This window comes from Armigeres subalbatus, chromosome 1, assembly GCF_024139115.2.
Source record: "Armigeres subalbatus isolate Guangzhou_Male chromosome 1, GZ_Asu_2, whole genome shotgun sequence".
Lineage (NCBI taxonomy): Eukaryota > Metazoa > Arthropoda > Insecta > Diptera > Culicidae > Armigeres > Armigeres subalbatus.
The window spans coordinates 27,845,478-27,860,271 of NC_085139.1; the positions used below are offsets into that span (position 1 = coordinate 27,845,478).

A 14,794-nucleotide genomic window follows, 5' to 3' on the forward strand; every position below is an offset into this window, starting at 1 on the left:
GCTTCCGAGGTACTTTGAAGGATGTTCGGAGAATTCTGAAGGAACTCCCGGAGGAATTCCTGGAGGAACTTCCAAGAAATTTCTGAAGGGACTTCCGGAGACTCTGGAGAAAGTTCGGAGGAATTCCTGAAGGAACCTGAAGGAATTCCTGGAGGAATTCAGGGAATCTGAAGGAACTTCCGGATGGATTTCTGGAGGACTTCCTGAGGAATTTCTGGAGGAACTTCGTAGAAATTTCTGAAGGAACTCGGGAGATTGGAGGAATAGCTGGTGGGATTCCTGGATTAACTTACGGAGGAATTCCTGGAGGAACTTCCTGGAGGAACTTCGGAAGGAATTCCTGGAGGAGCTTCGAGAGAATTCCTGGAGAAACTTCGGAGGAATTCTGGAGGAACTTCCAGAGAATTCTTGGAAGAAATTTCTGAGAAACTCTTGGAGGAATTTCCAGATGAACTTCTGGAAAAATATTATGAAGGAATGCCTGAAATATTGCTCTAATGCATTCTGGGAAGAATTCGCAATGGAATGCATACAAGACTTCAAGGAGAATACCTGAACGAATTAGAAGTCTTTGAAGAATTTCCGTATTATTTTTTGAAGAACTACTTAAATAAGTAATTGGGGAATTTTAGAACAAATTGCAATATCTCCGTTTAATACAAATTATCCTAAGGTTACTGGAAAAAGTCCTAAGGGAATTTAAATATAATGCAAATGTTGACAAATATCATAGAGATAAAAAATTTCCGTAAAACGGCTTTCGATGCGCATTCTATATTAAATGCACAAACAGTTGCGTTTTTATTCTGGTTTGTATTTCCTTCGGCTTGTTTATTCCACCCATATGGTTTTGAAAGTTGAAGTGCACTTGTATTGGTAAACCTGGTGCGAAACCGTGAAACAACACAGTGCGAACCCGACACTTCGGGGTTGGAACTGAGTGCGAACCTAGTTCCAACCTGAGCGAATAAAAACAACACTTTGACAGCATTGATTGGAACTGGTTCCAACCTGAGTTAGACTTTTAAAAACAATTGAGCATTACTTAATACTTGATGGGCTACAGCTCTTCGATGAACCTAACGAATGGAGTATCCTTCTCCACTGGACTCGATCCTGGGCCAATCGCTTCCAGTCGCCCTGAACATTGAGAGCCCTCAGGTCCTCTTCAACTGCAAAAAGCCATCGTGACGTGGCCTTCCACGAACCTGGCCTCTTCCGGTTCTCTACTTAATATTATCTTCGCTTGACGTTCTTCCGCCATACGAACAACGTGACCAGCCCACCGTAGTCTGCCGTGTTGAATAAGGTTAATAATATCCAGCCCTTTATACACCTGGTACAATTCGTGATTCATGCGGCGCCGCCAGATACCGTTCTCTGACGCTCAAACACTCCAGCTCTCGATCAGCCTCCTTTAACGTCCATGTTTCATGGCCGTATCCACCGGAATCATAGTATACAGCGCGAGTTTTGTTTTCGTTTGCAGACTACGGGACTTAAGCTGGTTACGAAGTCCGTAATAAGCCCTATTTGCAGCAGCAATACGGATTTTCACCAAGCGGATAACATCATTATCACAAGTCACTAATGTTAAGATACACAAATTCTTCACCACTTCAAACCTTTCACCATCCAGCACCTTTTCGCTACACCACTACTAATGAACCCACGTTGATTGCCAGCGACCATGTACTTCGCTGTCTTCCTCTTAAAAACAAAAGCCTCTTCCACGGCACGGCAGTCATCCGATAATATCGATATCGTCCACGATATCCAGGAGCATATGCGATTTGTGATAATGGTAACGCTTCTTTGCACACAGCTCTCTAATCGCTCCCTCAGGCGCTATATTGAACAGTAGATTCGAGTGCATCACCATGCTTTAATTCATCTGAGGTAACAAATGACGTCGATATTTCATCCGCAACCCTTACACGATTTCGATCCGCAACGTTATACGAATCAGCCGTATTAGTTTCGCCGGAAAACCCGGTTCAAGCATTTGCCATAATTCATTCCGTTTCACTGAATCGTACGCCGTTTTGAAATCAATAAACAGATGATGTGTCTCAGTTGTACTCCGGAATTTATCAAGGATTTGTCTCAAGGTAAACATTTGATCCGTCGTCGGCCCTCACGAACCTGCTTGGTATTCGCCGACGAAGGACTCTTCAAGCGGTCTCAATCTGTTGAACAGAATACGGACATAATTTTGTACGCCGAATTAAGGAGGTTATTCCTCGGTAATTGGCGCACTCAGTCTGTGCCCTTTCTTAAGAGGGCAAATGAGGCATCAACCAGCTAGCGAGCATTTCCTCGTCTTCCCATATTTTCGACATAATATGGTGCAGAACTTCATAAAGCTACTCACTGCCATGTTTGAGAAGTTCAGCCGGGAGCTGGTCCTTCCCGAAGCCTTATTGTTTTCAACTCTTTGACAGCTTTTTAACCTCATCTAGTGGTTGACTCCCTTGTCCATCGTCGTTAATATTTATTCTGTTCTCCGATGCACCTTCACTTCCTCCATTCAACAAAGTCTCAAAGTGTTGCTTCCACCTGGCAGCCCTTCAGTTTTATCTGTCAGCAAATTCCCTTGTTGGTCGTTGCACATGACGGGAGATGGCGCTGTCTTTCTCCGCACGCCATTGACAGACTCATAAACCTCCGATATCGTTCTGCTCCATTTTTCCCTGCCCTCACTAATCACTTGTTCTTCGTACTCTTTTTCTTCCTGCGGTGGGTTCGTTTTCGGCTGCTCTTGCTTCCTTGTACCGAGCTACAAATGGTGGGTTGTACCGGGCTGCAAAATGGTGGGTTGACATCAAGGAAGGAGCGCCCAACAGAGTTCTGGTCCCCACAGTCCCTATCTCACTCACGGTCGTCCGATGACAAAAGACCGCCAGCTAAGGGTTGTGTCCTTAGCTGAGTGCAACTTCTTCTGACATCAGCTAGAGTGAGAAGGTACGCCTCGAGCGTCTGTTCACCAGGAGGTGCGGCTCAAACAGCTCTCCTGGTACCCAGCGGCTGATTAACGAAATGCTGTATCGCGTCAGCTATACCTGAGTGGCACCCATCATCGCGATGTAGGTAACGCGACCCCGTGAGGTTGCTTACTGAAGCCTCTCAAATACCACGGAAGCAATTCTACCGTTTTGTTATTTCATTCTTCCGGAAAATGTCTACCATCAGTCTAAGTTTATCAGAAAACAGCCTCGACCTACTTTATCTACGCTAAACATTACATGATATATCAATTTCTTTCACAGTTCTAAATTATGCCAAATGTCCGTTATGCCAAATGACCATTATGCCAAATGGTCTTTATGAAATGACCTTATGAAATGGCGTTATGCCAAATGACTTTATGAAATGACCCAGACCCTGTTCTGCATTATCAAAGAATCTCAGGAGTCAGGAGTACGACCTTACACGCGTAACCAAAGTTTGTCGACTGGGTTGAAAAGGCTAAGGTTTTTTCGGTCTTAAATAGAATTGTTCACTTATATCTACGTTATCAAGAAAATTCAGAAGTATGGTCTTAGAGTCTACGCGTAACCAAAGGTCCATCGACTAGGTACAAAAGTTGTGCAAGCAATTTGGGATCGTTTGCATAAAATGTAATCAAAAATTTGAGCTGTATTATTCAAGAGATCTCTGGAGAAAGACCTCAGTCATACAAAAATCCCTGGAGTTAAGTCTTGCGGTTTGCTGCGTAAAAAGGTCTATCGTCCAATAAAATACGTTAAATGCTCTTAATGGTACTCTGCTAGCATAGAATGCGTCCATAGTATATGTTCCACATCATCCAAGATATGTCTGGAGTAAGGCCTCAAGGCCTACACGCTAACAAAAGGACTATGTACTTTTTCAAAATTGCTACATGCTCTTTGTTATCCTTAGAATGAATGTGATTACTACATGTATCTACGTTATCCATCACATTGTTACATATCCAAGATATCAAGAAATCCTAGAGAAAGGCCTTATGGTTTATACGCTTACCAAAGGTGTATCGGCTGCCTAAGTGGTACATACTCTTTGTGTCCTTAAAATATAATTTGATCTCAACATATAGTCTGTGTTATCAAGAAATTTTCTGGTGTAAGGCTCACAAACAAGCAGACATAACACTCGAGAATATTTCATCGTACAGTGATTTTCAGACAAATTCAAATATGTATTAGTTGGTCAATCCACTACTTGAGGCGCGTGCGTCGATTTTGTCCGATCACAACGTATGTTCCGCATTATCCAAGTAATCAATGGAGTTAAGCGTTATGGTCTACACGCGTAGCCAAGGTCTATTGACCTGTTAGTATTCCCAAGCCACAACACTTGCTTCTCAGTAGAGAATGGGATGTTTGTGACTAACTACAGGTCTGATTTTGACATAATGCGTCATATGTTGAACTTGTTTAGCCAGAAAGCACAAGATCTTGCGGCTTCAATAAAATAAAAACACCAACAAACCAACCATTTTCTTGAAGAATCTGCCTACAAGGCATAACATATGTAAACAACAAAGTTAATTGTATTTCACAATACCTTTAGGGAACATGCAGGGACTGCAAAATATAAAATGCTGCTCAGTATTGAAGTGTTGGTAAAAGCTCAAATTCTCATGCCCAGATTTGCATCATTGCGTGATTTTTGCAAGTTCTTCTTCGTTAAATTCATCGGAATAACTTTCTTTGCTTAAAACAATGAATCAAATCCATACGTAAACATAAAATATGCTTCGATTGGTATTGACACTTTTGAGCGAAATCATTTTCGGCCAATGAGCGAAACGATGCGATTCTGCGTAAAAACCATGCGTGATGCTCTCTATGCAGAATCAAGCGACTCACTCGTGCATGCATGAGGCTTCGTGAGTGAGGTTTAAGCTGATTCTACCAACACTGCTCAATAGAGCACAAAGTGTTTTGCCACGATCATAAACCTTTTGGCAAACATTTACTATTGTGTCAAACCAAATAATTATTAGTGCAACTTATTTGTTGTTTCTGGCATGCAACAACCCATAATTAAGGTACCCGGGCAAGTGGGACCTAAAAACGCTAGTTCGACAACATTAACCACGGATAAATTATTATATGCTTCCATTGTTGAAGTGTAGAGGTGTTAGGAACCATTTATTCAATAACAAAAAATATTGTAGTGACGAAATAAATTTACCTTCAGCACCCACTTATCGCTTCAAATGGGGCAAGTGGGACCTATTCTATTTTATACTGTCAGACGCAACTTATTTGGGGAATGTAGACATACTGTTCATATTATTTCTGAGTATTAGTATTTTTAGATCATAGATGGAGATGGTTGCATGTCAGACTTTATTGCATGAAAAGGATATGTAAACAAGACAACCGATTTACTGTTTATTTGGCTGTTGTCTTGTTTTCCTCTTACTTTTGTCTACTTTTGTACTAAATGTTCTAGGTGGAAAAGATAAGCAAATCTTTATTCACTTTTCGTATGAATAAATATTTCTTTTTTAGAACAAATTATTACATAAATCAGAACTTCAAAAAAAAAGTTTTATTCAGGCGATGCGCAGTGTTTTAAATTTGTAACAGAACATATGCCAGTTTATGTGTAAGCACAGTGGCGTAACAGGGGGTTTGGACATAACCCCCTCCCAAGAGACGAAATTTCAAAAGAAACATTTTAGGGACCCCCCAGACCAATTTTCTGGCTACGCCACTGGTTAAGCTGGTTATCTGAAAATCTGTTGACCTATTATAGAACAAATAGATTTTTGCATGTAAACGAAAGAATATCGCATAGTTAAAGCCATTGCTCTTTTTCATGCGGGAGAATAATTTTCAGAATGTAAAATACGCATTTGGTATTCTGTACAAACTCTTTTTAACAACGAAATCAAACTGCATCTGCTTCAGGTCCATTTGATATATGAGTGTCGAAGTTATTTTCACTAGACAACCATCTGAAAACATTTAAAATAGCTTTATCGAAAATGGGTTAAAACTCAAGGGCAAATGCAGGATGCAGATTTGGCGAATTAAAACTTTCAAATCAGTTTCGGTGTCACACAATTATTTAATTGCTCATAATATTTACTTTCAACAGCAATAAATTTAAAAACGACTATTTAGTTGAAAAGCCATTGAATCAAAATAAAAAGTAATAGATTTCCCGGTAGTTTAAAGTCATGATCAACAATAGCATTAGTATGGTGCCTCAAATAGTTTTGATTTCAAATATTTTTGTGTGGGAATTGGGAAAGTTCTGCTTCATCTTCCTGAACATTGTTACCATTAAAACCCATCGATTCATCTGCAGTTATAGTATCCACTTACCCCGTATTTGACTTGCCCGAGGCTTATCCAAGAAGTCATTTGCGATGCAACATCAAAGGAACGAAAATGAAACCAAGTGTGTCCCTGAACCTGAAAGTAACTTTCATGAGATTTGCTGTATTTTAAAGTATCCAATGCAATCTATAAGAAACAAGCGGTTATTTAAAAATGTTTTATTCATCCTGGGTTAGAATTGAATTTATTCTCATCATATGTTCAAGGATGTTCAAGAAATCAATGATCTTCAAGAGTTCAAAATTTACACTCGTAACTGAGGATCTACCAGCTTACTTCAAATATGGAAGAATTTCCTTGTGGTACTTGGAACAGAATGTGTTCAGGGGTATTTTCTGATTCATCCAAGAAATTCAATGTCACATTCTGTTCTAACGTGTGTAGATCATGGGCCTTACTCCACTGATTCATTGAATACGCAGGATTTATGTTGTGATCGCATTCTATTAAACCACAAAAGCATGCACCACTTTTAGAAAAAACAAAAGTCGACACACCTTCGCTCACGCATGTAGACCTTATGACCTTTCTCCAGGGTTTCTTATATAACTGGGGCCATATTTTAGAGATTTCGTGGATAGCACCGAACATATGTAGTGACCAGTATTTGTTCTAAGGACCACAAAGAGCATTTATCATCTTTGAAAACTGTCGATAGACCTCTGGTTACCATGGAGACTTTAAGGCCTAACTTCTGAGATTTCTTGGATAACGCAAGCACATGTTGTGATCATTTTGTTCTAAGGACTACAAAGAGCATGTTACACTTTTAAAACCATTTAAACCACCTTTTGTTAGCGTTCAGACCTTTATGCCTTTTTCCGGGATTTCTTGTATGATTGAGACCTTATCCGAGAGAGTTTCTTGGATTGCAGAACACATGTATGATCACATTTCATTCCAAAGATCTCAAGAGCATGTGCACTTTTGAAACCAGTCGTTAGACCAATGGTTACGGATGTAGACATTAAGGCCTTGCTCCAGAGATTTCTTGGATAACGCAGTACATATGTTGTGATCTTATTAGTTCCAAGGACCACAAGAGCATTTACCACTTTTAAAATCAATCGACAGACCTTCGATTTCAAGTGCAGACCCTATAGCCTTTTCCAGGGATTTCTTGTATGACTCAGGACTTATCCGAGAGATTTCTGGATATCGAGAACATATCAGTGATCACATTCGATATCAAGGAGCATAAAAGCATGTACCAATTTCGAAACAAGTCGATAGACCCATGGTTACAAGTGTAGACCTTGAGCCTTACTCCAGGAATTTCTTGGATGACCGGAACGTATACTGTGAACACATTCAAAAATTTTTTTGTTCTTTTTTCTTGCTTCGATGTACGTACACTAAAATACGCAGGTGTGCTTACTATCAAAATCTGTATTTTGATTTTTTTTAATTTTGCTTCATTATAGGAGAGATGACGGCTTTGGCAGGTTTGTACTATTATTGGCAGGGTTTTTTATGATTGATATGCTCAAATTTGGCCTAAACATTCTTTTATATCAAAGAATATTGTGAACATTTCATAAGATGGTCGACAAAACCCCCTGACAATAATAGAACAAAACCTAAGCCTCTTTCATCACGATTTCGTTTAAACGATTTGAAAGCTCTTGAATTGTTTTTACAATGGTTTATATGAACCTTGGTATCGTATGAAGCTAGGCAAATTTTGAAAAGAAAACCCGCTTGTTTACCTTTTCTCATCTTTGATAACTGATCAGCGAACTCTCTCTAACTCGATTTTCTGTACTCGATATTTTCCTACTCAGTAAACTGAAGTCCTTGAATCTACCTATACTGCGTTCCTCCGTAAGTCAATATCTCCCTTACTCGATTTCTCTAAGTCGAAGTAATTTCCAATGTATTTTTACCTCGTTAACTCGAGTTGTCTGAAACATAACGCGATATAATAAGAGTTAGAAGTGAAAGTAAAAGCAAAGAAGGAGAATGAGAATTAAAATAAAAGTCGAAGTGAAAAGTGAAAAATGAGGTGAGAAGTGCGAAGTAGAAGAGAAGTAAAGAGTAGAAGTGAAAAGTAAAAAAGAAAGTTTGAAGTTGGAAGTGAAAAGTAATAAGTGAGAAATGAGCAGTCAGAAGTGAAATATAAGGAAATTTAAGTGAGTAGTGAAAATGAAAATGAAAAGTACGTGAGTAAAAGTAAGATGTGTGAATGAGGAATGAATAGTGAAGTGAAAAGTTTAAAGGGAGCAGAGAGAAATTTGAAGAAGAAGTTGAAAATAAGAAGTGAGGCGTGAGAATGAGAAATGAAGAGTGAGAAGTGCGAAGTGAGTAGAGAAACGTGAGTAGTGGAAATTGAGAAATGAGAAGTGCAAAGTTAGAAGCGAGAAGGAAAAGTAAGAAATGAAAGTTAGATGTTAGAAGAAAAGTAATAAATGAGAAATGAGAAGACAGACGTGAGATATACGAAGGTATAAGTGAGAAGTAAAAAGTGAAAATAGAAGTATGGAGGAAAAAATAGTGAAAATTGATTGGTGAAAGTAGATTTTCCGATTAATGTCCGCCTAAATCCCTATAATGCACTGGTCTACTGGGTGTTGTGTAAATTTCCTGTCCATGGTCTAATTTTTAGATGAAAGCGTTCAGTCTGTCTGTGTCGACCTGTTTTTAAATATTTACTTTATTTCAATCATACTAAAGTATTACAAAAACATGTATATGTATTAGGGTGGTCAAATTATATGGGAAAACTTTTTCAATTTTTTGATGGGCCGCCCTTTTATTCGTCTATTTGATGCCATGATGCTCTGGACAAAATTTCAGCGAATCGGTCAACGTTTGGGCGTTGTAAACTCGTTGAAGTTTATATGCAAATTGTATGCAGAAACATCCAAAACAGTGAATTGATTGGACGGCACTACGATGAAGAACTGATACTCATTCAGATCTTGAAGATTTAATACAGAATGTTATGCAGAAAACCGCGAGAAGATTAGAGTTGCCCGCTAAGTTATTAGCATTTCTCTGAAGCGGGTTTGATCAAATTTCGTTTCTTTTACCTTTGAAAAGAAATAAATTCACCTACAACACTCAGTAAAGTGTTAATATCTTTGCCTAATAAACTCTAATCGTCTCGCGGTTTTCAGCATAACATTCTGTGAATACAGTATCATGTTCTTAACGTGTGCCGTCCAACTGAACTAACACGTTTGCTGCAAGCTAAGGCGTAAATAAGAGCCTCGGGCAACCCATCAAAATTGAAGAAAAATGTTTTTGAAACCACACATTATATATGTACTAGTCTAACTGGTTGAGAATTAAATAAAATTCAAAAACTGTCTGTCGGTAGCAGTTTTTAAGTAATTTATTTTATTTATTTATTAGCGACCCTACGAACTTCGTTTCTAAAATTAATTTATTTCCTGATTAGTTCTCGAGTTATGCAGAAATTTTTATTTCATTCTTCTTTCCAAAGGCTTTCCAAAGGAGTTTCGAACATCTTAAGAACCTTTCTCGGCCATAAAAAGCACCTGCATACGAATTTTTCTCGATCGAGTTCAGCTCAGTTGAACGTCGAATTAATCAATGGTACAGAAACTCTGATGAGATATGTACAGATTTTATGTGTACATATGCTGTACGGACATTTTTTAACAGTGTAGTATAAACTTTCCTCTAAATTTACTGCATAAGTTCATCTAAAAACAATATGTTTTCTAAATAAGTTTTGAAACTAAGAGCCAAGAATTTAAACCCGCAAGTCATGTTCTATTGTTGTTTAAAAGATCTTCATCATCTCACCGTCTCGACACTTTATCGACAGGAGCAGTCTGCTGTGTTTTCCAACGGATTGTAAACACAGAGTAGTCATATGTTCCTTCATATATGTACAAGCAGCACAACAGACGTAAACGACGTTCTTATCTGTCGCGACAGCTAATGAACCGCAAACTCCGAGTGCAATAAAAAATGGAATTCAAGATTCCGTTGCGCTGCCTTGGTTGGTTGGTTGTTGGATGCTTGCTTGCGTCGCTAAATCTAATTATGACCCGCTCGCGCTCAATGGCGAGACCACTTTTATTCGAAGAAAAGGCGGACGACTAAAACAAAGCTAGAATGTTGTACACATTAACGGTTATTTGTACGCGATCGACGTGAAAGGAACAAAAAAGTTCGCGACTGCGAGAAATCAATACAACCCAGCAAAAACAAAACCTTCGCCATCACATCAGACGACCAGACTTGGACCAATGCACTTTCTTGTGGGAATATGGTTCTGTCTTTGTAAGAAACTGGACGTTGCCGTTGCTTTGCGGGATTCATGCTGTTGAGTATTAGAGTGGGTTCTATAAACTAAATTTAATCAAGCTAATTCACGTAGAAAAAGCTCTGTGGATGCGATCAGCAGCAGAGGACTCTTACATTTGTCTCCCTATAGCAAATCTTTCGAAAAGACTTTACTGCCATGCTTTACGATGAGATTTAAAGAAAATATTTAAAATATAAACCGGAACTGTTATTGCCTCTATAACTCACATTGATAATCCTATCCTACAAGTATTTGCACGCTCTCGAAGTGATTGATACGCATAATCTCGAGGGTTATCGCCACCCATTCACTTTGCAATAATTTACATTCGAGGTGTCTATGAAACCGTCATCACTTCTTATCAATGCCTCTGTCTTTATTACAAACGGAAATCAATCTTTTGAAACTTTCCCTCTTGTTCATTCCAGCTGATGACAATCGACTTCATCCATCAAAGAATTCTCGCGCCACAGCGAATCCAACTGCGGCTTGCTCACGGCCGCCACAAACGTTCACTAGCGAGCACCCGTGAAGGTGCGTATCTACAAACATCTCCTCCGAAAACCACTTAACCTTCATTATAGACATTCTATCCTTTCAGAGCGGCTTACGCGTCGCACCTAACATAACCTATAGGCTAAGTCAACAAGATGTGATATTAGATTTACAATTAAACGAACAGCTGGTCCGCAGGGCCATTTTCTCTTATCCGCCGAATGGGGCCGGTACGGCCGTCAGGCAACACACTTACCGACCAGGTGGATCTGTGCCTACAGGGTGAGTTACGCCCCCATGACTTCCGGGATTACATACTAAAACTTTCGTTTCTATAGGGTAAAATCAAAACAATCCAGAGTCCAGTGTTATCACCTGCCGCGGTGTCCGCAGGTGGTTACGATGGGGAAACGTACTACATCGAAAGCGATGTCCCGGTGGAGGGATTCAATAGGTATAGACCTAGCCGATCATTATATTTATCGGTGAGTTGTGCGTGAAAAGCCAGTGCAAGACATCCGAATGAAATTTTTTTTAATTTGCAGACACTCTGATCTACTGTCACATGGGAAATGTGTTTGATGGAGGTGCAATCCGATCCAGCTGCATCGGAATAGGTTTCACGATTTCAAGGGTAAGTACAACATAACGTGCAGGTTTTTGTTTTTTCAGGATCAATCTCCTTACTTCTCTCGGTTTGTGCTAGAAATTGAAATAAACGTTGTTGGCTAATTTTAGTCCAATATCAATGTTTTTTTGAAGAAGCATCACCACCAAGTTTATTTTCGCTGCATTGACTATGGTGTACATTCGTTGTTTATTTGGAAAAGGCCTCTGTCTAGTCACTGGCTCAAGTGCGTTCAATAATGGTGATGCAAATGTACTCTTTCATTGTGACTTGTATCAGAAGTCTGTTTTGCAATTGAATCATCGGAAGTCGATTCAAATGTTCCGAGTCTAGCTCCTTATAATACTGAACACTTTTCATTTGGTTTCAAACCAAGCTTTCAACATATCAAATTTCATGATTTTGCAAGACAAGCGCAACAAATGAAAGTTTAAATGTTCTAGTCACATTGTTCACAATCGAAATTGTGAGCAGGGATACATGAACATGAATATGACTGTATATTATATATATATATATATATATATATATATATTATATATATATATATATATATATGGTCTTTCATACAGGCATCATACAGATTACAGACATTATACAGACTTTTGATTAATGTTACAGACTTTTACAGACATTCAGTTTTAGAAAACTTCGGCTGCCAAACAGAATCCTATTATGGTTTCAAATTAAACCATTTTGATTTCAAACAAATTTCGTACATAGTTCTATAGGTTTCCAAACGGTATTATTTTGGAATTCAGCAGAGCCTTTTAGGCTTTTGAACTGATCCCTCTTGGTTCCAAACAGAAAATTTTGAATTCAAACAGATTCTTTTCGAAACCTAAAATGATTACACATTGAAGCCCAAACTATCCCGTTCAACAGCCCAAAGAATTTCATTAGGGTGCACAAAAGTTATCCGTTCGTCTGGATCTCCGTACAAATTGTGAACTTCCAAACGAAATTCTTTTGACTTCTAATTTCTGAATGAAATTCTCGAATCACTCTGGCTTCCCAAAGAAATCCTTTCGGACTTCCAAATGGAATTCTGATGAGGTTCTGAACAAAATCATTCTAGAATTTTGAACAGAATACTTTTGGTCTTTCGAACGTAATCCTTTTGGACTTTCGAAAAAGATATTTTAGTTACAGGATAAAGATTGTCGCTGTCGTCACTGTCCGGAACATTTTTGTTGGCGAGGATAGGGATCTAAATTTCAATGAAGGAAAAATTCATACGATTTGATAGTTTATTACCACACATGTTTCGGACATTAGAACAAAGGAATTAATGCGACAATCTTTATCTTATAACTAAATATCCTTTCTTTCGAAAGAAATACTTTAGGAGTTTCGATTGGAGCGTTCTGGGCTTCTGAATGGAGTTGCTTTTGGACAAGGGATTCGATAAGAATACTTATGGTATCTCCTACCGAAGGCCTAGAAGGATTTTGTTCGAAGTACAAAGGGAATCGATTCGAAAACCCAGAAGAGTTCCTTCTTCCCAAAAAATCGGTTCGCAAACCCAAAACAAGTCCTTTTCTGGGTTTCCGAAATATTGGATTCTGGAAGGAATTCTCTTATATTTCTGAACTTTGTTGGGATTACAAAACAGAATTCTTTTGGATTTACGAACTGAACGAAATATTTTGGACTTTACTTTCAGTCTTTGGAAAGAATACTTTTTGATTTCGAGTGGAGCCATCTGGGCTTCTATTGGATTTTTTTTCAGTTTTGTACTAGGGATATCCTTTTGATTCGAAGCCTAAAAAGATTCCGTTTGAAAGTCAAAGGATTTTGTTCGAAAGCCAAAGACTTCCATTCAAGCCCAAATATTTCGAAAGTTTATAGACCCAAAATGTCCGTTCCGTTCTTTGGGGTTTCAAACGGATTTTTTCCTTCGTTTTCGACCTCAACAGCAATCTCACTTGTTTTAGTATCTCGTACTTGACTCGGCTTAGTCTTACTGACTTTTGATTATTGAAACCACGGTGAAACCTATTCCACGTTGTCAAAGTCTGGAGTAATTCTCTGAAACCAGGCACTATTTGCACGAGTTCTTAAAATCCAAAATTTACATTCTTTCAAAGCTTTCGGCGAGTATATTAAGAATCCGAGTTAAATTCATCAAATATGAACCCTCGTTAGTTATACGAAATCATTTAATGGATCCTCGATTTTTCAATTCTCGACTCAGAAACTGTCATAACTCAACATTTCTCAACCGATCATAGAGATCACATATCGTTGGAAGGAAAGTGATCCTCAATTTGCAATAATAAAAATACATGCATCCATATTGAATTTGGCCGCCATCCTTATTTCTTTTAAAACAATTTTTCCGCTATTTCGAACACCGATTTTGAATATAAATACATCGATGGAAAGCTTAGCTTATATTGTGCATTGTGTCCGAAAATCTCAGGTGTATGTTTTTCTATCAAAGTTATACGATTTACCAATACAAAATTCTTGAATTATTTAATACAATAACTTGAATACGGCTCCGTTATGCTCAAAACTTTTAGCCCATCAAATGAAATACCGTTGTAGATATGCTTTTGATTTTTGAAACATATTTGGCTTAGAATAGTGTATGAAATCAGGAACTGACGTCTAGTACCATATAACCATAAAAATAATGTTCGTTGGTCAGATGCCTTTAAAAATAATTTGGGAAATCGTACATAACTTTTGATAGAAAAACATACACCTGAGATTTTCGGACAGAATACACAATTAATAACTTTCTATCGATGTATTAACTATTCAAATTGCTAAACAACGAATTTTCAAATGTTGAAGATAACGGCCAAATTGATCGGTGATTATGAAATGACAAAAAATTGAGAATGATTTCGTCTTCTTTCTGAAGGACTATCTTCAAGAATCTAGATCCTTAATATATTCGCCAAACTTTGAAAGAATATAAATTAGGCATTTTAGAACCTCGTGCAAATAGTGGCCTTTCACGAGAATTACTCCATGAATCATTTTCTTATTCCTATACCTTCTAAACTCCATACAGACAAATACAGACTTTTTGCA

At 38.2% G+C, this 14,794-nt stretch overlaps 1 pseudogene; it reads left to right on the top strand.

Annotated features, from left to right (window-relative positions):
• LOC134206047 (disintegrin and metalloproteinase domain-containing protein 12-like) overlaps positions 1 to 14,794 on the top strand; it is a 71,799-nt pseudogene that overhangs the window by 38,409 nt on the left and 18,596 nt on the right.